General features: G+C 33.3%; 1 protein-coding gene across 1 annotated transcript in view; it reads right to left on the bottom strand.

Annotated features, from left to right (window-relative positions):
• Nucleotides 1-21680, bottom strand: part of LOC130898492 (uncharacterized protein CG3556) — a 68663-nt gene extending 46983 nt beyond the window's left edge. The window contains exon 1 of the mRNA XM_057807838.1: nt 21549-21680. The gene's annotated coding sequence lies outside the window, so the exon portion shown is untranslated. The remainder of the gene's footprint in view (nt 1-21548) is intronic.
• Nucleotides 21681-26186: the final 4506 nt, after the last annotated feature.

Here is a 26186-nt window from a genome sequence, read left to right as displayed (position 1 = left end):
AGCGATTAATCATTCTTAAATCATAGTGCGACTCTAATCTTCTCTGTCTCTACGTTTCTAAATCGCAAGTTTTATCATATAAAAATACATTGGAGCCAATTCCTTTAAATGGGAGTTACATATTGCCTCCTTATCTAAAAAATTAAGCTCCTTCTGTTTTGCGCTGAGATCAGTTTCCAAAGAACTGAACTTATCCATCTCCTTAACAGTCTATTATGCCCTTATTGAGTCGCATCTCCGAAATGCTCTTTCCTTCTGGGGTACGTGTGGTTTGACTCAATTAGAGCGAATCTCCAAACTTCAAAAGAGAGCTGTTGGACATTTACTCGGACTAAACAGCAGGGCTCACTACAGGGGCTTCTTTGAAAGATTAAAAATTCTTATTCATCTTTGAATCCGTTTGCCTCTTGCCGTAAGCTCGCTTCTCCAATTTCAGAACGGTCGTTGCACGTCACATAGGAACGCGGAGCACGACCTTCATCTACCTACTCCACGTTCAAAATTAGATAAGGGCTCAATATTCTACGGTGCAAAAAATGCACAATCACTTGCCAATTGAAATCAAATCGATATCCTCTTTTCCCGCATTTCGCAATAATTTGAGGGCATATTTACTGGAAAGTGCCCTCTATTCTGTAAACGACTTCTATTCTAATAACAATATTTAATTGTGGATACGCTGCATACTGGTTTTGCTATGGACTTATATACGCTCAGAATTGTCATAATCACTAACAATTTATGGAGCTTAAATTTTTGGCTACATCATGTTTGCTTAACAATGGTTTAGAGCGGAAAACAGACCTGCTACTATGCGTACATTTCTTCGGGACTTTGGTATCCAAACTGTCCATGATTAGTGCATCATAGAATAATGCACCACAGTCGATAAAGTTTGAACTAGTGAATAAGTAAGAGTCCGCCGTAGATAGCGGCATGAGAAAGACAATTTTCACTGTTCTAATAACCATTGAGGGAGAAAGAAAGAGGGGTTCGTTGGGTTGTTTGTGGTTTAGAAGAAGATATTATTCAAGTGGTGTAAGGAATTTATTGGGCTTAGTCCTGATATGGGAAATATTCCTCTGCAATGCTGGGGTTTGTGATAGATGATAGAGTATTGTGAGCTGCACAAAAGAATAAAAGACAAGAGTAAGAAGAATAAAGAAATACCGTATAGATTAATGGTACTTTGCAGAGTGGGTGATGGGTACAACTGAGGCACTATTATTTCCTGACGTCGGCCATTTCGTTGGTGAATTGGTTTACCAGGTTACAGGAAAACCGCAAAAAGCATGCTACATCGGCGATAGTAAATATTTCAGGTATTCTGCTTCTTATATTCTATTATTGCTTGTGTTTATCTAGGGCCATAAAACAGTGAGTCGTTTTGTTATCGATGAATTATGAATTCGGAACGGAACAAGGAGTCGTAAGTAGTCATCGGTCAACTGCTTTTGCACATGATTCGGGATTTTGTTCAGCTATGGAGTTTTCATTTAATCGTTAACCGAATATCAAGTCTGGCCTACGTACATGCTATTATGTGCAAATAACACATCTAATAAATTCATGTTGTGAGTTATTAACTTGCGCTAATTTATTCACTGTTTAAAAAGTATATTAAAAACCTTCTATTATAGTCGTTTTTCTACAAAAAATTAGAGCTTAAAAAACAGTCCAATATTGCCGCTCAAATTGATGATCCGAGACAAGTTACTTCAATATAAATACCGGAAATCAATTAAGAGCTAAATTCAGAATAGAAACAATTGAATATGATTGATTTCAATTCCATTATTTTGGATTTTTCGTGATTATTTCGGACATAAAATACGACTAGGGCTTTGCTCGATCGCTGGGGTTTTTGATTGAGTGAAAAAATGAGTTTTCCTGCTTTAAATCTTCCTTGTTTATTGTAGTCATATTTCATGAAACATTTGCAATTACTCTCCTATATTTAAAGTGACATTTATATCCGTGGACTCAACTAAAATAAGCGGAATATTGAACTACGAATATGTAACGAATGTTCCGAACTTAAGTTAGACTTCGTTGATTATTATAATGTTATAGCGATTCTCATAAACCTGGTAAGGTAGATCGATTCGATCCGTTTCCATCTTCTTTTAGATAAATGATTATAGTTAACACTCATTTAAAGTTTTATAATAATCAATGAATAATTATTTTAAAGTCAGACTAGGTCTCACTTTTTGGCTGTGATAAACGGATAGTCATTATCTATACCCTCTCTTTAGCTTACTGGTGATCTTCTTCCTCTTATTTTTCTTGTGGTGTTATTCCTTGACTCCCATTATCTCTCCCATTCTGTCATTTCTAATCCTATCTCTCCTGAATTTACCGGCTGATCTTCAGAAGTGCATTTCGGTAGTTATTAGCATTTTTTCTGTAGACTGTTAGGAATCGTGTTTTTCCAGAATATTTCTCTCTTTGATTGCTGTGTCGAGTGTACTTGTATCGCTCGTAGTATTTTATCAGAAATTTCACAATTTATGAATAAAGTGAAATGCATGAATGATACTGAAATGTATTTAATCACGTGCTGAAACCCAATACAAGCCGACAAAGACAGTTTGTAGTATATACAACGACTTGGCGTCTTGTCGGCCTAAATATTTGATGAACAAGGGCTGTGACTCATAAAATAACTCGAGGGTTCTTACCCTTCCTGATATAAAGTTCGAAGCTCAGAGTTCAAGTCTGAATTCATACGATGGTAATGAATTTTGCCACAAGGTAATATGCAGGTGTAATTTAACGGTATGGAATTCGGTGGAGGTTTCTATCTTTAAATAAATTTGAGGCTTCGCATAATTTAGTATATTAGACGACATTTTTTCCGTGAATATCTTTATATGAAATTGGATTTTTTATGTTACAAAGGGAGTACGAAATTGCTAAGTTTTTTAGGAAGTTTCGGGAGCTAAATGAGATAGGCAGAAGTAAACGTTTTACCTTTTTTTTTTTGAACAAAATTAAGGTCGAAATAAATAACAAAAATTACAAAGCTGAATTACGACTTTCATTAGGAAAATATTTGTCAATATCATAAGAAAATCTTCAATCCTTGATTCAATGGAGAGTTTAAAAGTAATACAAAATACAAATCAGTTAGGAGTTAGAGTCGTGATGTTTTATTTGGTGGTAGTAGGAAATTTGTAGATGGAAGAATAAGATGAAAATAGAAAGATGAAAATAGTGCATAATGTAGTTGTATAAAGTTCATACTTAGTGATATTCATACTGAACATTCTGTTATCTATCATTAAATCTCTATATCACAGAATAGTATTGCAAACATTTGTCAAGAAAGACAGATATACAGACTATAAATTCAGACAAAAAACCCAGCAGTAAAAACGCGGGGGGACCATCTAAATTAGGTTGGGAATAAATGCTAACCAACACAGCCGAATTGGACTGCGCTTTTTAGCAAAATTTTACAAAAAAGAGAGTGGAATCGCATTTCGAGGGTGCGAGGTAAAAATTGTAAATTCCTATAGGACTACCCTATCGAAACGCATTAACCATCTAAGAATCTAAGACGTACACCCGGTCTGTTGGAAACTAACCCCACGGGATCTCTGGACAAGCTTTAAAAAACTTTCTTGGGCATTTTGTTTCTGAATCTATTGTCTTGTTAACATTCTCTCAATTCTTTCGATGATGGAGATCTACCAACACTGTTCTTATAGCTAAACACGACAAAGACCCTACAAACCAAGTAAAGTCATTGAACGCTTAATCAAAAACAGAATATGGGTTTCTGCACAATATAATTTTTGAACTTAAGCAATATATCTCGCTACTCAAGAGAAAACTTCAGACTACAACGACATTCTGTAACTCAGCCTCAACACTCGTTTCCCTGTAATCTGATGATCTCACATCAACAAAATAACCGACTAGTGGGAAGAATGATGCAACTTCACCCATCTCCCTATTCTAATCTAATGCTTTTTTCTAGCTATTTTTGTGTCTGAGTTGAATAAGGTACCATAGGAGAACCCGGTTATATCGGCCTGCAGAGGAAACAAATCCTATATCAGGCCCATAATAGTATAACATTTATTATATCTGTTACTGGTTTCGTTCCCTATTTTTTGCACTCGCACTTCTAGAAGGAGAAAAGCCGAGCGGAATGCTCGATATACTTTACATACATTAACTAGGATTTTCCATGTCCCAAACAAAGTTTTGTATGCCTCTCCTGCCATCTCATCCACTTCAATATTCGTCATTTAATGTTGTCAATTTATCATATGTTCTCTGTGAAATATTCTAGTCCATTGTTTATTTTCGATCCTTCTGTGTTTTTTCATCTTTGAGTCTCGATAATATCTTTCTAAACAGTCTCTATATTCTTCTACTTCTTTCAATATATCTTACAAGGACATTTCGGAAACTATAACCCGGATTATAGTATATCATCTATCAGCTGAATGACAATCGTAATCCAAGACGATATTTATATCACAGTTTCTAACCGTGCGTTGCGTTGAATTTTTGGTGGAAATTTCAAATTCAAATTCAAATTCAATTTGGTACAATACAAGTTTGATAAAATATAGAAATTGCACACCTCAGTAACATAACAATTTTGCTGCTCAAGACAGACCAGTTAAGAGGAATACATAATTTGTTCAAAAGCCATAGACAACAACCCATCAGCTTATCGCATGTAAGTTGATATGGGAAAAACCGTCCCTACGTTACAGTGCCGACAAAATTCATTTTCTTTCTCGTTCGAGACACTTCGGAGAATAGAGAAATCGTTGCCATTTTGTCTTCTACTTATAGAAACTATAGAAAAAAGTATTACATATAGGGTTATGAAGAATTTGGTAGGATAATGAAAAGTTTTATAGGAGGAGGGTTTGTTGAAGTGCGCCCTGATATAGGAATTGCTCCTCTGCAGGGCGGTTGCATGGGGTTGTGTTTGCTAACTTTTCTGGAGAAGAAAAAGCGGAGATTTTGGTTTCTTGGTAAACCGAAAAGAGAGCTTGCAAGTAAATTGTAAGAAAAATTTCATTTTTTTCTGATTTTTTGCTTAATTTTCTTAACTTTTTGTTTTATTTTTTCATTTTAATTATAAAACGGGGCGGGCGGGTACAGCCGCGGCTACGTTATTCTCTATCGTTGGCCATTTGGCTGGTGGAAAGGTTCACCAGGTTCTAGGGTAGAAGGGATGATTACTACCCGATTAACCGGGTTAATACGATCATAGTCCGAAAAACATTGCAGACATACGGTGCTATATATTATATAATATTCACAGGATTTCTAGTTTTCATATTTCGAGTCACAAAATTGTGTTTCAAAGGCGCTTTAAACCCGTAGAAGTTTTCGGTTACTCTTGGCTATATGTTATTCCAAAACTGTTTTTCAACAATAACAAAAGTAAGACCGATAACTAGTAGATTAAGTATTTTAACTACTACTTTAATTCTACTCATATTATTTCAATATCCAATTAATCTTTAAATTAGTTTTACTATAATACGCAATTCCAAATGCTTGATTTCAAAGTTCGAATCTAATAAAACACAGCAAATTTATTTCTGTTTTGATAAAAGAATTTTATCTACAAACTATCTCTTGAGTTACTTCCAAGATTGTTTTGTTTCAGTTTTGTTGCGAACTTCGAGGAAGTTGCATAAGAGAGTGTAAAGTTTAAACTACATTATTAATCAGGCCGTATAAGATGAAAACAAATATATACTTGGATTTGTTGTTGAAAAATAATAGCGACAGAACACGTAACTGTTCTTCCGTGTATTCGTTAAACTTATTTAATGAATGTAATTTATCGATCTCGACATGCAGCCCTTTTAAGATTATTGTCACAGGCCCCTTTATGTTAGTCTCCACAGATTAAACGTGAAATTAGTCAGTTATATTATAGAAACATACAAAGTTCGATTCCAGCCTACAGTATTGTTAAACTGTTCTTTATGTTTTAGTTTCGTTTAAATATTGGAGAAATTATGATGACATATTTACATAATACCTAGCTACTTATTTATTGTGAAACCTGAATCGTAGAATGTTCATCTATTAACTCAGATCATCAAATCTACTACTCGGAACAAATAAATACAATATTACTTACATTAAAAATTACCTCAAACGGATCTCGATCATAAACTTAATTTAACAAATATATTCATAGATAAAATACTTTACTAAATCGGTAATAACCAGTATACGGTTGATTGAATTTTGTAATAAATAAAAATACGTAATTCATATGCATATTGAAGCGAATATAAGGGTGTGGGGTCAAAAATCCTTTTATTTTTACATAGCCTAGAAAGTAAAGTAGGCTTTTACTAAAAATGGTATTAATTGTTTCTCGTAATTTGGCAGTTATGCCAGGAACCAGCGATAAAAACGTTTAAACTGTTGAATTTAAAAATCTTCTATTTTAGCATGTATTTGAGAATAATACATTTTAAATGAATCTATTGATATTCTAAGACAAGTTTATGATTAATCGGATTCATAAAATTCCTTCAAAGACCATCCTCCGAGGGTAGTAATATTGAAAGCTTTTTATAAAGACACTTATAATCTTGTTTTTCATGAGAATTTCAATTCAAGCTCAACTTACCCTCTTTTACGAAATCTTCCATATACTGAACCGGGCTCTTTATATTTTGGTGTAAACGACCCCTTATAGCTAAAAAATTTAAAATCTCAGATTTTATGCATGTTTCGGGTGAAATATTATTCGTAAATCTGTTGAAATTCTCAATTACGTTTATGATGAATCAGATTCGTGCAACCCCTCCAAATCATCCCCTAAAGTTAAAAAATAATCTCAACGATTTTTTATAATTGAAATTTAATCAAAACTTCATTTATATTTAATTGAGAATATTTAGTCAGTATTTTTATGAAGTGTTTCAACCCTTCAAAGACCACAAATTTCAGCATTGTAATTAAAATTTTTTATTTAGAAAATTATTTGAAAAACAATTTTCAATAATTATATTCCATCATCACTAATATCTTCTTCCTCTTCTCGAATATAAAATGTTTGTATATGTGTCATCTTGTTGCAAAATCGACCAACACCTCAAATTCTGGAAAATCTCTGTTAAGATTCTTTACTAACATTCCCACCCATTTGCAATGAGAAACCTTAACAAAACCGGTCAAGTCCGTGCGTTTTGGAGGTTAAAAATTCCCCAATGTGCTGCAAAAGCGGCCACATCCACTCGCTAGTGTCTTACAAAATCGGTCATCTCCAAATTCAACAGGTAGCGTTTATCATATCACGTCTTGACGATAGTTTAGTTCGTTTACATGTTATTGTAGCTCACTGAAAGTTGTGTTTGAACATTTAATAATAGAGAAATTCGTTGATAAAATTCCTGCAAATCAAGCCAGAAAGAGGCAGAGAAATCCTTCCAAATTTTATCATTGTACAGGGCTCATGAAAAGATCCTTTGGCACGGAATAACGTGTTCAAATACACTTATGAAGAGCATAAATAACCCAAAGGTTCAAATGAAATTGCTTCCGGATTATTCCACAGGCTATATAATACATATTTTGATGGGATTAAAGTCCTCAGATGTGTGGAGATGGCTGTGGCGACCAAATTAAAAATACAACGATGATGTTTATAATTTTCCCCATTCCTGGACAATCCCTCCAGGGTTTTCGCTCAAATTGAAAAAAGGTTGAAGAGAATAGAGATTCTCGTTGATCCTGCAGCTCATGGAAGTATTTTAGCTCAAATTGGAACGGTGTTTAAGCCTGGAAGAGACTACACTGACTACGATTGGAAGCAGGCCAGCGATGTATTCATCAAACCACCTTCACAATGGCATTTCAAATTCGCCCCGACGAAAAACAAGGATAAACCGTTAATGCAAGGGGATGTATTCTACAGAAATGAGCTTGAAGTCGGAAAGTTGGTTGTGAAATGAAATATTATATGCAGCAAGCTTGATGTCGTAGCTACACATATTGTAGTAATAAAATCCATAAAAATACGTGATGTCATAAAATTACTGACGAAACATTGTGGTTTAGATTGGGACAAAGACGACTGATTAATTTTTTACAGTAACATTTTGGCTGACTTGGGTGGTAACGAGGAAGTCTACGAGGAAGAAGATGACGAATTCTCGGAGAATAATGACGCCATCATGTGCAAGCCTTAGGATTTAGCCCCTCGAGTGTAAAATTTTGTTTCAAATATATTATATACAAATATATTTCTTTTATATAAGTTTACTCAACCTGAAATGAAGTTCAGTTAAACAGAAACATTCTGAATGATTTTTATAGGCTAAAACCCGGTAGTTTAATGTCAATTATGTAGATATTTTAAGCTTCAGTTTATTGCCAAGCCGGCCAACTCCAAGATGAATTAAAAAACCAGCCAAATCCTAACTATAATTTTGAATTTTCTCCTCCGTGCACCTTTCCCCAGATTCGCTTATGGTGCTTTAAAACTCACTATCCTAGTGACACATTAACAACAAGAGATTTAGATCCTATCTCAAATTCCCTAGGTATGACAGAAAATCGCCTCTCCTGAAAATTTTTTGTTATGGTGTTTACCGGTTTTGCAACCAGAAGACACAATTATAGTGTAGCAACCATTGTTTCATATAGTGAAGTTGAAATAATTCCTCTCTCCACATCCTTATGTTTGCGAAGTAATCCAAAAATTAAACCATCTTTTGATTTTTCCCAGAAAGTCAGTAAACATCTTAATATTTTAATGAATCACTTTAAAATAGCTTATGTTCAGAAATAAGCGACACAATTGAATCATTAACGCCTCTGAATGGAATTTGGAATCAGTTTTTAGCCTTCATATAGAGTTAATTTTGTCGAAATCGTATATTTTGACTTACATAGTCAGTAATTATCCCGTAATGGATACTGTCACATTAATTAGTTGCAATTTCCCATCTCTCTTGATAGGATTACGCTATTTTCAATGAAAATTCATATAATCATTCCCGTATTAACAATTAGTAGATCATTTCAAATTCACATATTATCATGCTAAAATTGCAAAATACTTACAATTAATGTCATCAGCTTCATTATCATTTGCAATAGATTTCCGTATATTATCTGATACCTTTTAATTTAGGTTGAACGCATTAACGTGTGGTGTTAATTATGGGTAATTCAGTAGCTATTTAACACTTTTTTTACTACATTAACATTTGATAATCTTAACTTATGTTTATATATTTGTTTCGATTTTTGCGATTAAGAATGACTAGTAAATGTTTGCGCAGTAAGTGAACTAGTAAATTAGAAGAAAATGGTTTCGAAATATCCATTGAGTATATTTGTATAATAGGAGATACGGATGCTCGATCGGATATTTTATTACTGTCCTATATTCCAATGGATTGGATAAACTGATAAATTGCTGATGTGACGTTAATACGAGGATGGTCCTAGAAATAACTGGCATGACCTAGAGATGGAGGTAGTTGTTTAAAAAATTCCACTATATTAGAAAGTACACAATCTATACAATATTTGTTTCAAGTTTGAAGACGCCACGTTGTTTGGTATTTGTTCGGCAGCCATGACTAGTAAATGTTTTTTTAGTGAATTTGTAAACACGGAAAAATTGGCCATCGTTATGTGATACAATACTTTTATTTGAAAGGCCGTAGCCCAACCAATATAAAAGCAGAACTAGATTCTGCTCTGGGTGAGACTGCTCCTTCGTTATCAACAGTAAATATTGGTTACCAGAGTTTAAACGAGGCCGTTCGACCTACGAAGACCAGCATCGCAGTGGTCGACCAAATAAGGTGACGACTCCAGAAATTTGTAAGAAAATCCATAAAGCGGTACTGGGTGATCGTCGACTGGAAGTAACAAAACAGAGTCATGAGGATGTTTCTAGCCATTGTTTTGCAACGTTTTACAGAAACCTAATTTTTGCTCCGTTTCATAACTACTGGTGGAACGTGGGTTCCTCATTTCACACCTAAAGAACAATCAAAACAATGGAATAAAAAGGGAGAATCGGCTTTTCTATCAACGATGAGTAATATGAGAACTTATTGCAACGTTTGTTTGAAGAAATCAAGCAAAAACAGACGCATTTGACTAAGAAGAAAGTGTTGTTTCATCAAGAGAATGCACCAGTTAACACATCCCTTATTGCAATAGTCAAAATTCGCCATATTTAGCCACTCGGATTATTTTCTTTTTCCAGAATTGGAAAAATGGCTCAGTGGTCAAAGATTTTCCAGCAATGAAGAGGTGATATCAGCAGTTAATAACTATTTTGAGGGACTTGAAGATTCTTATTATAAAAAGGGTATCGAACTTATTTCTGTTTCTATAATGAGATCTTATTACGATTATATTGTTTAATGTCATTCACAAGAAATGTTAACAATACGAGTTTTGACATTTACAAAAAGAACAATAATTTATTATGAAAAAAACCACCGATACAAACTGTAGTTTTAGTGTATAACCAAAATTTATTTGAGGATTTTTTTATGTCTGGTCTTGTTTTCGGGTTTCCTCTGTATTTGTCTTTGTTAATACGAAGGTTTCCCAGCTTGATTGAAAAATCTTCTCCTCTAATTTAATTTTAATCCAAAAATAGATTGCTCCCTGTGTAGTTTTATCATTTTACTACTGGTATACCGGAAACGGTCGCATCATCTGACACCAGAATATCCTTTATCGATTTCCTCTAACTTGACATCAGATGCTTTTCATGGAAATGGAAGAGGAAATGCAGGCATATACACGAATAAAAATAATCAATGATAAATATAGGAGAATTTTGATGATTATATGAACCTATATTGTGAATGAAATTTAATGATAATTTTTATTATATTCTTGGTATTATCTCACAGTAATCAAGAAGTGAAGTGTATTATTATCATATCTTAATTCCAATTTATATGCATTTTTTAGATACTCAGTTGGGAAAGTGACCCTTCTGATTCAATATCCATTCAAATTTGAATCCATTAAAGAAAGTTAATTTGCTTTTTGCTTTGACATCGAATTCTATGTTAAATGAGTTTAAGTTATTCATTCTTTCTTCCGAAAATTTAACGTAATCTTTATCTTACTTTACCTCGAATCACGATTACCAAACTTGTTTACTCTCTTTTTAGAGTCATGCCCTTTTCAAATAATCATAACGTTCTCTGTAAGTGCCAAGGGATTTGAAGTATAAGCTGTACTCAAGAAATGCACGGGAAAAAGAACTTTTCAAGGAAAAACTTCGAATGTAGTCAATTATTGGAAAATACTTCGAATTTCTGTAATTTACGAAGGTCGCTATTTATATTTCTAGTCTAGAAAATCAAGAAATTCGTCTTAAGTCTTAACACGTTTTGTTTTATAGCAAAAAATAGGAATGACTAAAAGTGGAGTGAGCCAATTATAGACGGGAAAACAAACTAGAACTCACAGATACCAATTTCATAAAATTGTAAGGTCCAGAGGCGGCCTTACCCATGCGAAAGTAGATCTGGTTGTTTTGTTTACAAAATTAACAAATATAGAGATGATAAATTTTAAAATTGATGTTTGCGGCTTTTCCTAATACTAAAATCTTTAATTAAAGTCCAATAATCTAACGAATAACCTACGTCATTTTCGATAGAAAGAATAGCAAGTGCTGAAAGCCGATCTTGTGTCATCGAATTCCTCAAATATGTTTTAATAATATGAAGTCTCAAAAAACTCCTCAACAGACGCAACTGTAACAGGTGTGGTAGCAATAATTCTCAGGACTATTTCGTAGTGGGGTAAACTTCAGTTAATGTTTTTTATTATGTATTTTAGCATTTTAGCATCAAGATAATGTCATTGCATTGCTTTAAAAGTTCACTATAATTAATTTCCTTTAATTTTTTTATATAATGCATGAAACCAAATATGCTTTCATGATGTTTAAGAGCCTCAAACCTAGGATAACAGCTTACGCACACATTGCCGACATAAAAATAGTTTATTTTGAAAATTCCTTCCGCTTTCAATTCATGAGCTTCATCTCCCCCTTCATAATCAAAATGCCTTTTTTACGTTGTCTTCTAACTTCTTTGAACTGTCTCTCAATATATATAAAAATATAGTTAAGAAATTTTATATTTTTTGAAATTTGCTTGGATTGTTGCGCGAAGCTGGTATCAGATTGACTGATTGACTTCTAAACAACAACTAAGCTCACAATTTTAAAATTAAATCACAACAATTTTTTCACTTTAAAAGTTTTCTTAGTACGAGGTCTGGCTATTAAATAACGAAACTACGCGCCTAATGGGTGCCCCAGACGGGTGGGGTAAGAAACGAGTATTGCGTTGGTTATTTGGTATATTGTCTATTTAAGTCCCAAAACACATTTCCGTCACTATTATAGTATTTGTGCAGTAGCGATTTAAAACGAACGTGTTTTTTTCTCGTACCGAGAACCATGTGTGACGAAAAACAGGAGCAACGTATCCATCTCAAATTTCTCGTTAAATTGAATAAAAAACTCTGAGTGCTATAAATTGTTGCAAGTGGCTTATAGGGAGAATTCTCTAGTTCGTGCGCGTGTTTGTGAGTGATGTAAGTGCTTTAGTGAAGGCAGAGAGAGCACTGAAGATGACCAGCGCCCAGGTCGTCTGGGTCCTGTGTCTGTTTCAACTCCGGAAGCAGTGACTGAAATCAACCGGAGGATCGCCGAGGCTGTAAACGAAATGGTTAGAAAGGTTAGAAAACAGATCTGCTTTGAAAGGGACCCGATTTGAGTCGATGGAAGCGGTGAAGCAAAAAACGGCAGAGCCCCTAAAGGCGGTCACCAAAGAAGACTTCCAACACTTCTTCGATCAATGGAAAAAACGTATGGAAAGTGTTATAGAAAAAATTGTGTAATATAAAAAGGAAAAATACTAGATTTGAACTTTCGGTTTTGTCTCAACCTCAAGGTAAGATCTAGTACTTTCCCTTATATAATGAATAACTATATTTTGTTCACGTGATTTCTAAGCAAAAATAGATTTTCTTTTGTTGTCTGATTTGAATATTCGCTTCTCGGTAAATGTGACATATTTTTTAATAAATGTTTACAACATATGTTTCATAGAATTTGTATGCAAAAATTTTTTCCACATAGGCTCCGAAAATATTTTAATAATATATTATATGAAGAGTCTGGTGGACTCTGTGTCCTTATTAACGTCTAAGAATTGAGGTTAGTAGTTGAGGGTTTAGAAAAATAAAAGAAATGAAATGTTTAACGTTCCAGTAAGAGGTATTTTCTGCTTTGTTCGGTACTACTACGGGTACAAATCTATTGGTTAGAAGACAATCAAAAGCAAGGAATTAATAGGTCATTAGCTCTATCTTTTATCATAAATAAAAATTATTATCAAACCTTTTCAACAACAGTTCTTTTGCTCAAAAATCACGTTAATTTAATCCAATAAGAATGAAAAAAAATGCTTTCTAAATTGCATTGATCTCAATGGAGATTAGGTACTTTAAAAATTGAAAGAAAAAAAAGCAGTTTCAGCTATTCATCATAGATTTTCCATTATCCTTTGACGTGACTGTCATGATGATTTATGAATAGCTTAGAATAGCAGATGAGTGCCAATATATTTATTTAAACATCTTCTTTCACGACAGAATTTTAATAGATTAGAAAAACAATAAGTATCTCACTTTATAGAAGAAAAACGTTGTATCTGATGTCTTTGTAATCTTTGTCAGCAATATTTTTAAAATCTGATATAACCATCGACTTTGAGTGAAGATCTTAATAATTAATAGTGAACGTTATCATTCTAGAATATTAAGATATTATAATACATGGGAGATGTACTTTGCGTATTATAACAATTCAAGGATTATACAGCATGGACATTTTTTTGAAATTATTATATCAACTATTGTTCTTTTCCTTGATGTAGTCTGTTGATTTAATGGTCAATCTAATTCGCTTTCATAGGTTTAGAATATTTTAAAATAAAATAAAAGACAAGAGAAAGGAGAGTAATCTAATCTTACTTCGTTATAGTGTATATAAAAATGAATCCATCTCAAAAAATAAATTCATTTATCACACTTCGCACATTAAAATTTGTTTTTCTTTTATTAGCATATAAAATTCTGCCATCCCAAAAATATACATATAACGAGATTACTAATAAATATGGAGACATAATCCGCTCGTGAGAATCTGCATAATCTTTTAATGCTTATCAAAGTTGCTAGTTCCCAATAGCCAAAGAAAATATCACAAGTTTAAACTAGGACAGTGCCTATTCGATTTGAAATATTCGTACTGCAAAATACGAATAGTTTTTTAAAATCTCTATGAATATTCCATGAAACCTTTCATTTATTATATGAATTGATAATGAAAAATATATAATTGTAAATATAATTGATATTTCTAAATATCATCATATGCATTTTTATTTCCTAACTAGTTTCATAGATGGATCACGCTAGAATTTTGATAATTCTCGACGTTTCGGCCTCCACTTTGAAGCTATAGAGAGAGGGATAGGGGCAAGGTGGTTATTCGTTCGTTTGACCAGAAGGGCTCCGATTCCTTGGTCTCAATCTGTCTACTCCAAGCAACGAATCAACCCTTTTTTGGTTCACTGCAACTTTGTCATGAAATTTTGGGTATGGGAAAGTTATCAGTGCAATCGCAATCATGAAACCACTTAAGAGCAATGTTTGACACAGTTCAAGGATAGTCCGAAGAACTTTCTTCGTCGTTTGATGACAGACGACGAAACAAGGATCCAATGATACACACAAGAAACTAAAAAATAGTTGGAATAATAAACTTCACTCGGCAAACTTGCTCCAAGGAAAGCGAAGTCTGTTCTACAAGCCGGAAAAAGGATGGCTTTTAAGGTTCACAACGTGAGCATCGACATCCCGAGAAGATTAAGACGGCCCCAAGGCTGTACTATGCCGAATTGCGAAACTCTTCGTTAGCCCTAGCCCCATCAACGTCTTTTTGTTTTCACACTCGCAAGTCAAAAATTTAATATACATTCGTATATTGATATTGAAGACTATCAGGAAATTTTGATTATAATAAACTTATGGTTTGTCGAGCATGAACCTTAGAAGGAAATATTTTGACACCGTGAATCATGGTTCTCAACTGCTCATATTTGTATTGTGGTATCAGATGTAAAATAGGATTTTTTTGAATTGAATTTTTTGAAAACTTCTCGCTTTAGTTTCCTTCTCAATATTTTTAAGATTTATACTAACAAGCCTACAAATTAAAATGTTTATGATTACCTGAAACAGGTAGATCTGTTCACGGTGCAACGCACTGCACAGATATTGAGTTAAATGAAGACAACTAATTAGGATAATAGTACAGGCAAATTAGGCGATTTTGAGCTAAAACCTTGAACTAAATTGGACGGTTTTGATTTTCTAGATTCTGGGAGATTTTGGGATACTGCATAAGTTTAGCAACTCTTCACAAAATTACGGGCACAAATTTTCGAAATTTTGGGACTTGTAATTAAAAAAAAATTTTAAACGCGAATAACTCGAAAACTATGAGGGATTGGAAAAAAGTGCTTGAACAGAAAATGTACAGCATAAAATTCTCTACAGATTTGTCCTCAAGCATTTTTTCCTTACCTCAAAATTTTCACCGTAAAATGGGTTCATGTACTCAAAAACATTTTGAATTGCGAATAACTCGAAAACTAAGAAGATTTCGAGGCAAATTGCCGGGACAAAAAATGTGGAGCACAACATTCTGTACAAAAAAGGTTTCAATTTTTTCCTAACCTCAAAATTTCCGTTATTAAATGGGTTTGAACGCTCAAAAAGATTTTGAATCGTGAATAACTCAAAAACTAAGTAGAATTCGGAGCCAAAACTGTAGAGCACGAAATGAGTACCCATATTTTAATATAATTAACCGAGAACTAAGGTAGGTAGATAGTTTCTTTGAAGGCAAGAAGTAGTTTATTTGATATATATTATATATACATAAAAATATTGATAAAAACACATACGACAAATATCTCATTGGATTTGCTTGTTTATATGGCAAGTGATGAAATAATCCAATGAAACTTTAAGTGCCTATGTGGCCAATATACCTCATAATCTCGCAAGATTTTCGAAAATTATGATCTTAGTCGTGTAGAAAATAAATATCTTAACCATCATGATGCGTTTAGATTTTTTGAAAACGAAGTAGTTTTCTAAGAGTTAGAGCAGATTCCATGTGCGCTTGGAACGTAAATTGGCTTGAATTCGCACTGGCAGGAATTCGCGAGTGGATGCCTCCGGTTCCGAATTCCTCTTAGTTTTCGATTTATTCGCGTTTCAAAATTGTTTTGAGTTACAAGTTCCAAAAATTTCGAAAACCCGTGCCCGTAATTTTGTTAAGAGTTGCTAGGGTTTTTCAGTAAACGAAAACCTCTGACTGAGAATCTAGAAAACCATAAGCGGCCAATTTAATTTCGGGCCTAATCCTATTTTACCTGTACTATAAGAAAAAATGACGTATTTGGGTATTAGTAATAGTATATATACCTAGTTGGTTTTAAACTTTCTTTTATAAACAATATTTTCATAGGAATATTATTATTTGTGTGAATTAGAAACTGCTTATTTGGACTTTCATAAATTAACAAACATAACTTCCTCAAAGGATATATATAAAGATATAAAGTCCAAATCTTGCATACATTTCTGTGAGGTATCTCCAAATATAACAAAATAAATGTTTATTTTGATATTCATATCATTTCTGTACAAACAGTACAAGAATTTATATCAAAACCGCTCTTTTTATAGAAATAACCTCGTATTATTCAGTCTGGGATTGTAATAGAGACGTTTGGAAGTCTAACAAATAGATGCCACGTGACTTTAATAGCGTCAACGTTTTTAGCGAGAGGGCATGTGGCGTTTTTGTCATTATCCGCTGCCTGGGTCCTTTCAGTTTGTTGTTCTAAAGCTTGTTACAAAACACAGGTTAATTTAAATTTAACGGATATACCTGGTATGTGTCGATATTGACCTTAGGGTATTGACAGTCTGTTAATCTGATATTTAACGATAACATACAAGCTGTAATTTAATTGTCAAATGCTGAAGATTGGTGATTAAAATTTTACATCTATCAAATTTTAGATGTCTGTACTATGTTTAAAAGGTTTTTTTCTCCATGGGGAATATTTGTAAAATTTTGTGTGCAGTAGAGTCATAAGCTTCATCATTCTATCATGGCGATCACGTTCAATTTGAGCTCAATGGAAAGAAATTCTGACTTTGAATAAGAATCAAGTATTTCACCATCGAATTTCAATTCAGATAAATCTTTGAAGGATAAAGATTATCTTCTCGGTAATACTGGAAATTAAATCTGTTCTTCTATGCCGAAACAGAGAAAGCTAAATTTATGGGGCTTAAGACCCTTTTGTTAAAATTTTTGTGGCATGTTTTTATTCGCGGTAAAGTGTTTTTCGAGAAAATTAAGTAAAACCACCGTCTTCTTGATATTGTCGCAGCTGTATTTTGTGTGTATGTTATTTAGATAGTGGTTTGTTCTTTTCAGAAGATCAAACAAGGTGAAACTCTCCAAAATGATAAGATAACAAAAAATGGAGTCTTTATAGACAATAGCGAGAAGAAAATTTTAGGAAGATCTATTGTGTATCTAAAAAAACCCCAATCCAGCAAATGGAGAAAAGCACATAGAAATTTAGAATATGCATACACAACATTAAAAGGAGAAACAATCGAGGTAAAAACCTAACAAGTTATTTTCTCTTATGGGGACTTGCAACCATACAATAAGCAAAATATTCATATGACCAACTGATGCGAAATCAACAATTAACAACAAAATATAAAAGATAAAAAATAGAGTACCTGAAAAACTTTTGATTAATATTCCAACCTTTTACTAAAAATTTCATGCGGAGATGTTTGGTGATGGTTATACTGATAAAGATCATACAGAAGAAAACGTGGACCCTGTAGATACGTGGAGATGGTCAAAAGGATAATATTGACGAAGAAGATGCATATTGAACTTTGTTAATGTTCCTAGAATTTATTCTCTTATATATATTATATTAGATATGAAGCCACATGTTTTTGAAAAAAAGTTTTTCTTCTTTACAACGCTGTATAATTAATTTTTTTGATAGTATGGTACAAAATTTATATTTTTACAAATACTACCCATAGATTTATAAATCTATTTCACGATTTGGATGGAATATTCAAGCCAAATTTCTCTACATTTTGTGGCTTGTCATCATCTCATAGTCAATATATCTTTTACCAAAATAATATTATCTAGATCGTTTATCTTGTCAAGTGAAATTTGTAGAAAATATCTTCCCCTGCGATCACTTAATGCCATAGCAAACTCTTGGTTCTTATGAGCAAACAAATTAATGTATTTCTGAAACTGGAAGATTTTGAAGTTCATTCAGAGCAATAATTTCGTCTCTTATTGAGAACAATTTGTGTGACGGAGATAAGATAAGATAAAAAAATTACGAAGTTGGAAATCAAACGTAGTTTTGAGGGTCTAAAGCTGTGTCCACACTATGTCGATTGACACCATTCGATTTGAGGGCTGAGCACCTTATTCCACCGAGCACTTCACTACCTCATCTAAGTTGTTTTTCTGCCTTTTGGCTTCCGTGACAAAATTGTGCATATTAGTTCCCAGTGGGATTGTTTCTATTATATTTCCAGTCTAATGCAGTTAATATTCGTTCAATCTTTCAAGTTGATATATTGCCCCGCTCTATGTTTTTGGGTTCGTTTTATATTTGTGCTTATAATTTTCACAAATGTAAAAAGTTGACATTTTATTTACCTCATAAAGTCAGATTATTATAAAAGGAACCACGTTATTTATTATTCTGTTGAAGGTTTACATTTTACTATAAAATGAGGTAATATTGTGACAGATTTGGTTAGGTAGACCGTCCTATTCTTTGTGAAAGAGCCCTTGTGTATGTTTTTATTATATTTATACGTACTTCATGATCTAATCTATAACATCTTTTTTCGCATTTTGCAGGAATTTGAAGGCATATTTACTGGAAAATGCCTTCTACCCTGTAAACGGCTTGTAATCTAAAAAGAATATTCTATACGTTGGTTTAATATTAATATCGACTTTAAATAGCGATTTTTACATATTTTAGGATTACCGTGTATTCTTTTATTATAAAGCATTCTTCTCTATCTCTCACACTATCTCAATGAAAATTATTATTATCGTTAAAATTTCAAAAAGTGTAGTAGGATCTACGATCAGTACGTTTCCCCATCGACCTCAATCTTGACTAATATTTTGTTCACCGATAATTTATTGAACGGAAACGACCTAGAATTTGTTAAATAATAGAAGAAGTTTTTGACGCTAAGATTGCGAAAAAATTCTCCTTAAGAAGCAGCTAATAATTGCCGATGAAACATTCAAAATAAATTGTCCCATAAAATTGTTATAACGTTTCCTCTGAAAGCAGTTTGTTATGAAGAACCACTGCACCAAAATGTGTAAATTGTCTTTTTTTTTAATATTTTGTTTCCATCGTATTCATCAATATTTATTCTTGTCGAATTAGAAATTCTGTACATTCTGATAATCCTTTGGAATGTCCTTAGAAGTATATTGCTAAATGTTTATGATTCATAGTAAAACAGATGCTCATGAGACTTGGAAAAATCATTTGAGTGCAGTAAATGCACTACCAAAATGTACGTGAATACCTTTCGGCACCTGCACCGGCTCGAGCTGATCATCTGTCAAGACCTTCTCCTCTCTGCACTACAAAATTATGGAACCTGATAGAACACTTTGAGAAAAAACATGATGTGAAAATAGAAAAAGAAGTGTTCTTATTTTCTATTTTCACATTAGGACTCAGGAGCAAAGAGTATTGATGCCGATGAGAGTGTTTGCAGCGTTTACTCCTGTAATCGCTCAGGAATGTATAAGAAAAAAGGAGATGGGGTTAAGCATTTAAAAATCCAATGGTCAAGATAAATCTAAGGGACTTTCCCAACAGAAATTAAATGCCTTGTTGATGCAAATGGTTGATTCTCCGTGAAAATCATCAAATTCCTTTCACATACTTATATTAAATTTTGTACCTGCCAAGAAGATTGAAAAATATTATAGCATTCAATAGAATATTAATATAATAATGATTCTAGGTAGCTATTAAATTTCGAGAAGTACATTTTCATTGAAGGCTCTTTCTAATAAGTCATACAAGGTGTAGCTCTTAAGTAACCAGACTATAGCTGCTACAGCCAAAGATTAACGACTCTCAGCTGTTTAGCCTTAAACCTACATCTTTCGAATGCGATGTCCATTGTGTCTGTAAACGAACCAGTGTAGCCGTGACCTTCCTTAGTATAAAGGCTGTTTTGTGAAATTTCTGAGTTGTGAAATGATTCTCAATGATTATTGAGAATGATTCATGTTCGGTGCGTCCTTACGCGTCAAAAACGCTATGCTATTTTTGATGGATCTGAAGGTTGGCTAATTGTATTAGTGCGCAAATTTTACACTTTAACATACGAAAAGTGTATATCCCAACAGATTGATTGGTCGAGATGGACCACAACATTGGCTTCCTCTATCTCCTGAGTTAATCCTTGTTATTTCTGTTTATGAGGTTACCTTAAATCATTAGTCTACACGACAGCTATAGTAGATATGACCGATTTGAAGAATCGTATTCAAATAGCGTGTGACATATTTCTTCCTTATTTGTTTTGCAGAACAAGCTTCTGCACTAGGAGGAAATATGTAATTTTTCTCACTTGTTATACAACAATCTAGTTTTAAAAAGTTTTCACGGTATAAAAGTTTTTATTACATCTTTCAATTCATTTATTTCCTTTCCAGTTTTTCGTTGATGCACCCAACTTTTATAATTCCTGATTTTTGATTAAATTTCATCATATTAATATGTGGCGTTATTAGGCTCTGGAAATTTGAATATTTCTTAAGAATTCTATTGTTTGGAAAACGGTTTATTATATCTGATTATTACGTATTTTCCAGCAATAAAAGAATCTACAAATTATTATTATTTTTCACTGTTTATAATAGCCATTTGATATACCAAATGAGTTTATTGCTTATAAACTCATATAATCATATCATAAACCGAATCAATAGAAATATTTGGCATCACAACGGACGGAAATGTAAAACAAGTTATTGAAAAGCGTATAAGATAAATGATCTATTGTATATCACTGTATTTACCTTCTTGGAATATCAAAATAATAAAACGGATGATTAATTATAATTAAGGATTTATGTTACGAAGACTCATGCCGGTATCACCTTTTACTGTGAATTAATTATAATAAACATAAAAGTTACTAAAAGAAAATTCAATATTTATATTGTATAAGTTATCCCGTAACGTTTAATAATGAAAAATCCCTTGAATCATGCAAGTATTAAAAACAAAAACATCATACATATACATTCCAGTAAATATTCTACTTACATATCCGACAACTGCGATTTTCGCGAACGAACTGTTTGTGTGGTGTGGTCGAAACAGACTAAAATGGAAAACAGATGAAAACCCTAAGCGCCACCTAGATTTGAGTGTTTTCCAGGATTTTATCGATTTTCTCAGTCCATTCATTTTCAGCCATGTAGACTCTACGACTACCAGATCATGAACGGACAGTTTTTTTAAGGATGTAAGTAAGGGGTCTATTCCAGAAAGGATAAGGAAATGAGATGAAATCATTTGGTTCATAAGAAAACGATAAGAGTGATTTACAAAGAAACGATCAGATTTTCTGAGAGTATTTTACACTTTAATATTTGATACAGTTAACTGTTTATAGCATCGATCTGAAAAATGTATTTACAGACTGTTTTTCATAGTATTCTTTCAATTGAAGGTAAAAATCAATTCTCCATCTTATGATGTTTGCACTAATACAGAGGTCGACATAAGTCAGTCAAACATTATTCAGGCAAGCATTAACAGAGAAAAATGTAGCGTCGAAAAACAGTTCGAAGGTGAAGAAAGTTGCGTGGTCACATTGCAAAAATGTGGTCCTTTAGAAGGCCCCACATGTCAGGTCACATGACCGTGTGGGCCACTCAACGCGTCCTGGTCTGCCTATCCATTCTCCAGACTGAACACTAAGATATTCCCACACAAATAACGCGTAGTGCGGCGAAAATCCATCCTGCATAAAATGACGGATGTTCTACATTTGCCCACGTAAATTTTCGAGCATTTCCAGATAACTTGTGCCCGTTCCGTTATACTCAAAAAAGTACTGACGCACGAGATTTTCTGCATGGATACCTGCCCACACATACCCAGAAAAGTTTAACCACGCATGGTAAACCAGCTAGGTTTCATTCTTCTTCTTTGAAGACGTGAGGATTCTGGTCGTTCCAGTACAGGTAGTTATGCCGATTGACCGTACAGTTCAGCTTGAAGGCTATTTCATCCGATCACAAAATGGAATGCTGCATCCGAGGTACCATTCGTAAACACGATAGTGCATGTGTTTCAGTATACGTCGTAAAAAACGATAGAATAGCCGCACTGCACATTGATTCGGCTGCTCAACAAAAGTCAGCGCCACTGTTTACATATTTTAGTTAGTTGTTACAGATACCGGTCGTCCAGAACGCGGCGCGTCGGCAACAGAGCCCATTCTTAAGAATTTTGGGTACGCCTTCCACACTGTTGAATAATTTAGTAGCGGCGAGTTCGGAAATTATTGTTGAAATTCGGTAAAGATATATTTGTAATCCGCGTTCATACGTAGATACGTCGTAACGAAAAAAACTCTTTCTTGAAGCGTGAACTTGTATCAGTTAATCATTCTGAAAACGCGTTTACTCAACTAGCACGTGTTATCATGACACAAACACAACTGTCTGAAGTACCACCATGCTTGGTTTGAATCCTTTTCGACCAAACTCATAAGCGTTGCTTGCTCAATTTATAATTTTTTCTTCTATAACAACTCAATCTTTCTTGCGCTTGATAATAAATTGAAAACATGATGGTTTCCTCATGCACGGCTGCACCATTTTTTTCTCGAAGCAGTTCAGGCTTAAATAACAGTTTAAAACAACATGTAAACATTTTTCTCAATATTGATAGTCATCATAACATGTTATTAGGTTAGCTTATTACGTAATAACTGTAGGAATCGAATAAATTGAAAAGCTTGATTTAACACGGATCTTAGAACTTTGTACGATGAAAGAATCGAGTTAGTTTACAGTTATATTTGATGACATCTACTTATCTGAATTTGAAATACTGGTGATTACTTTAAATTCAGTAGACGTCGAGACAGCACGTCTCAAAATCTCCAATTTTCATCATAAGCTCAACTTCAGTATCCATTTTGTGATCGTCGGTATTGCAGGTTTTCTGCGGTTTTCCTGTAACCCGTTCACCAGCCAAATAGCCAACGATAGGGAATCAAATAACCGCAGTTGTATCCGTATTTACTTAAATAAAGAAAAATGTTTGGTTCTTCGAGTAATTTTTTGTTCCTATTATTTCAGTTGACACCACACTACCCTCTTGTATCCACCTATCTGACTTATAAAACATCTTTATAGTTTAAAAATTACTATTAAAGTATTCATTGGGTATGAATGGACATTAACACAGCCGCACACCATCCACCGGAGCTGGTCATATCTTAAAGTAGTATAAAGATAAAAGGTATTAGATCATGGATATCGATTACCAAAATTACCAGATCTCTGCCCAAGTTTCTGACAAAGGTAGTGATGACAATAAGAATAATTGCGCTATCAAAATAAATAATCGAGAAGTTATAAAAAATTAGTGATGTTTTCTACTATTTTCTTTCACGTAGTATATATTACATACTACTTGTACTTAGGTCTTGTTGTTTTAATGTAGTATAAACTATATTGTGATTGATACACAGTACATGCTCTGTAACGACGCCAATTATAATTTATTATAGTGGAAACTATAAAAGATTGTTGGTAGCTCTATCTATTATTGGGTGGTTATAGTTCTAAACGTTTCTGAAACAAGAAGTTTCTACATTGTTATAGAATTATATTTAAATAGCATATATAAGCTAAGAGCTAGCAGTAGAGCAGTTCTACTTAGTTTGAATTGTGAAAATTCTCGATATAATTTTATCCCCGAACTTTTACCATCGAAATGTTACCAAATTATAAAAAGAACGAAATAATTTACAATTTTAAATTCAAAAGAACGCGTGAATATTATGCGAACAGACAGACAAACAAATAAAATATCTGCTAAAGTTCTCTTCCCCAGGGAAGAGTGAGACCTGTTTTTGAATAGATATGAATGAGTCAGGTCAGTATGGTCTGCATATAATCACGTTTTTTGCTATTCAGTTTGACATATTTTTCTAATTTTATTTCTGTGATAGGATAGAGCAATGCCGTAATCTATTGGATTCCTAATGGTAATTTTTTTTAGCAGCTTCATTTCCAGTTATTTGACAATAACTCAGTGTTTTTGAGAACCTTGCGTATTAAAATTATACTACTTAACGATTTTGAACACGTAACGATAGCTTGGTAGCTGGACATTGAAATAAAAACAAGATGCGAACAATTCAACTGTAAAAACTAAACTACGTTCAGTGAAAGATATCATTGATATGCATTATTATTTATAACTATATTTAATCGTGTTTTACCTGCACATTTCCACCGATTTCACAATGGTTTTTTCGAAGAAGCTTAATTTATCATTAATTTAGACAGTTGCATTTTTATTGGCCCCTATTGTACCGTCAATGTTTTATGAAGTGTGTTATTGCTAACGAATGATGACTCATTAAGTCTATTTCCTTTTTAAGGGAGAATTTTATAGAATAATTAGATAATGTGTTTTATATTTCTAACTTAACAACGGCGTACGTTTACGTGGTGATGTGAAAGTTTTATATCTCTACATGATTACCACAGAATTCAATAGGATCAATATACCGTGTGGAACAGATAAATGGAATTAATTTGTTAATTAAAGTAAATGAGAGCGTGTTGAGAAAAATGCTTTGACGAATCGTTTTGTATTTTTGAATGCATATTTCTTCCAAAAAATACAGACCGTGGCCAATACGAACTTTCTTATTTTAAACGCTCTGTATATTATTCACATTTGGGATTCTTTAGAAAATTGTAGACATAGCTCATGTACAATGTTCTATCCTATATTCAATTGTTTCGGAAATGTTAATTGGAAATAAAACAAGACTTTATTGGTTAGAAATACTAGTCCACGAGGTGAACTTAACATTTTTCACGTATAAAGTGTTTCATAAAAGTAATTTTTTATTCAGTAAACAAAGGCTGTGCCACATTATTACTCTACCAATGCAATATGGACCCATAAGCTAAGGTTAGCCCTCATTGGAAAATACTATAATACGAAGGGTTTAACACAATTTTATTAAAATCAAAGAGTGGCAGGAATGGATCCAGTAATTTGAAAAAAAATGGTTTTTCGAAAAATTTTAACTTGAAGGTGGAACTTATTTGCTATAAAATACGAGTAATCTAACATCTGAGGCTCTACTATTATTGGATAATGTGCCATTGCAGCTTGAAGTGAAGCAGATAGATATATATTCTCGCATGGTTCGAGTCATACTTTACCAACAGAAGTCAGCTTTTTTATTAAACAACATCATCATTGACGTCATTGAATTTGTAAAATTCTTAGGGCTTGTAGTGGACAATTCCTTGAAATTGGAGACATATAGCTAAAAAATTAAGTTCCTACTGCTCCGAGATCTGTTTCCAAAGAACTGAACTTATCCACCTCCTTAACAATCTATTATGCCCTTATTGAGTCGCATCTTCGATAAGCTCTTTCCTCCTGGGGTACGTGTAGTGCGACTCAATATGAGCGAATCTTCAAACTGCAAAAAAGAGCTGTTAGATATTTACTCGCACTAAACAGCAAGGCTCACTGCAGGGACTTCTTAGAAAGATTAAAAATTCTACCTCTTCCTTTCTTATTCATGGTTGAATTCGCTTGCGTAATTCGTAAGCACGCTTCTCCAATTTCAGAAATATCGTTGCACGGCTATCCACTTAGGAATGCGGAGCACGATCTTCACCTACCTAG

Source organism: Diorhabda carinulata, chromosome 10 (genome assembly GCF_026250575.1).
Source record: "Diorhabda carinulata isolate Delta chromosome 10, icDioCari1.1, whole genome shotgun sequence".
Lineage (NCBI taxonomy): Eukaryota > Metazoa > Arthropoda > Insecta > Coleoptera > Chrysomelidae > Diorhabda > Diorhabda carinulata.
This window is presented reverse-complemented; position numbering and strand designations above follow the sequence as displayed.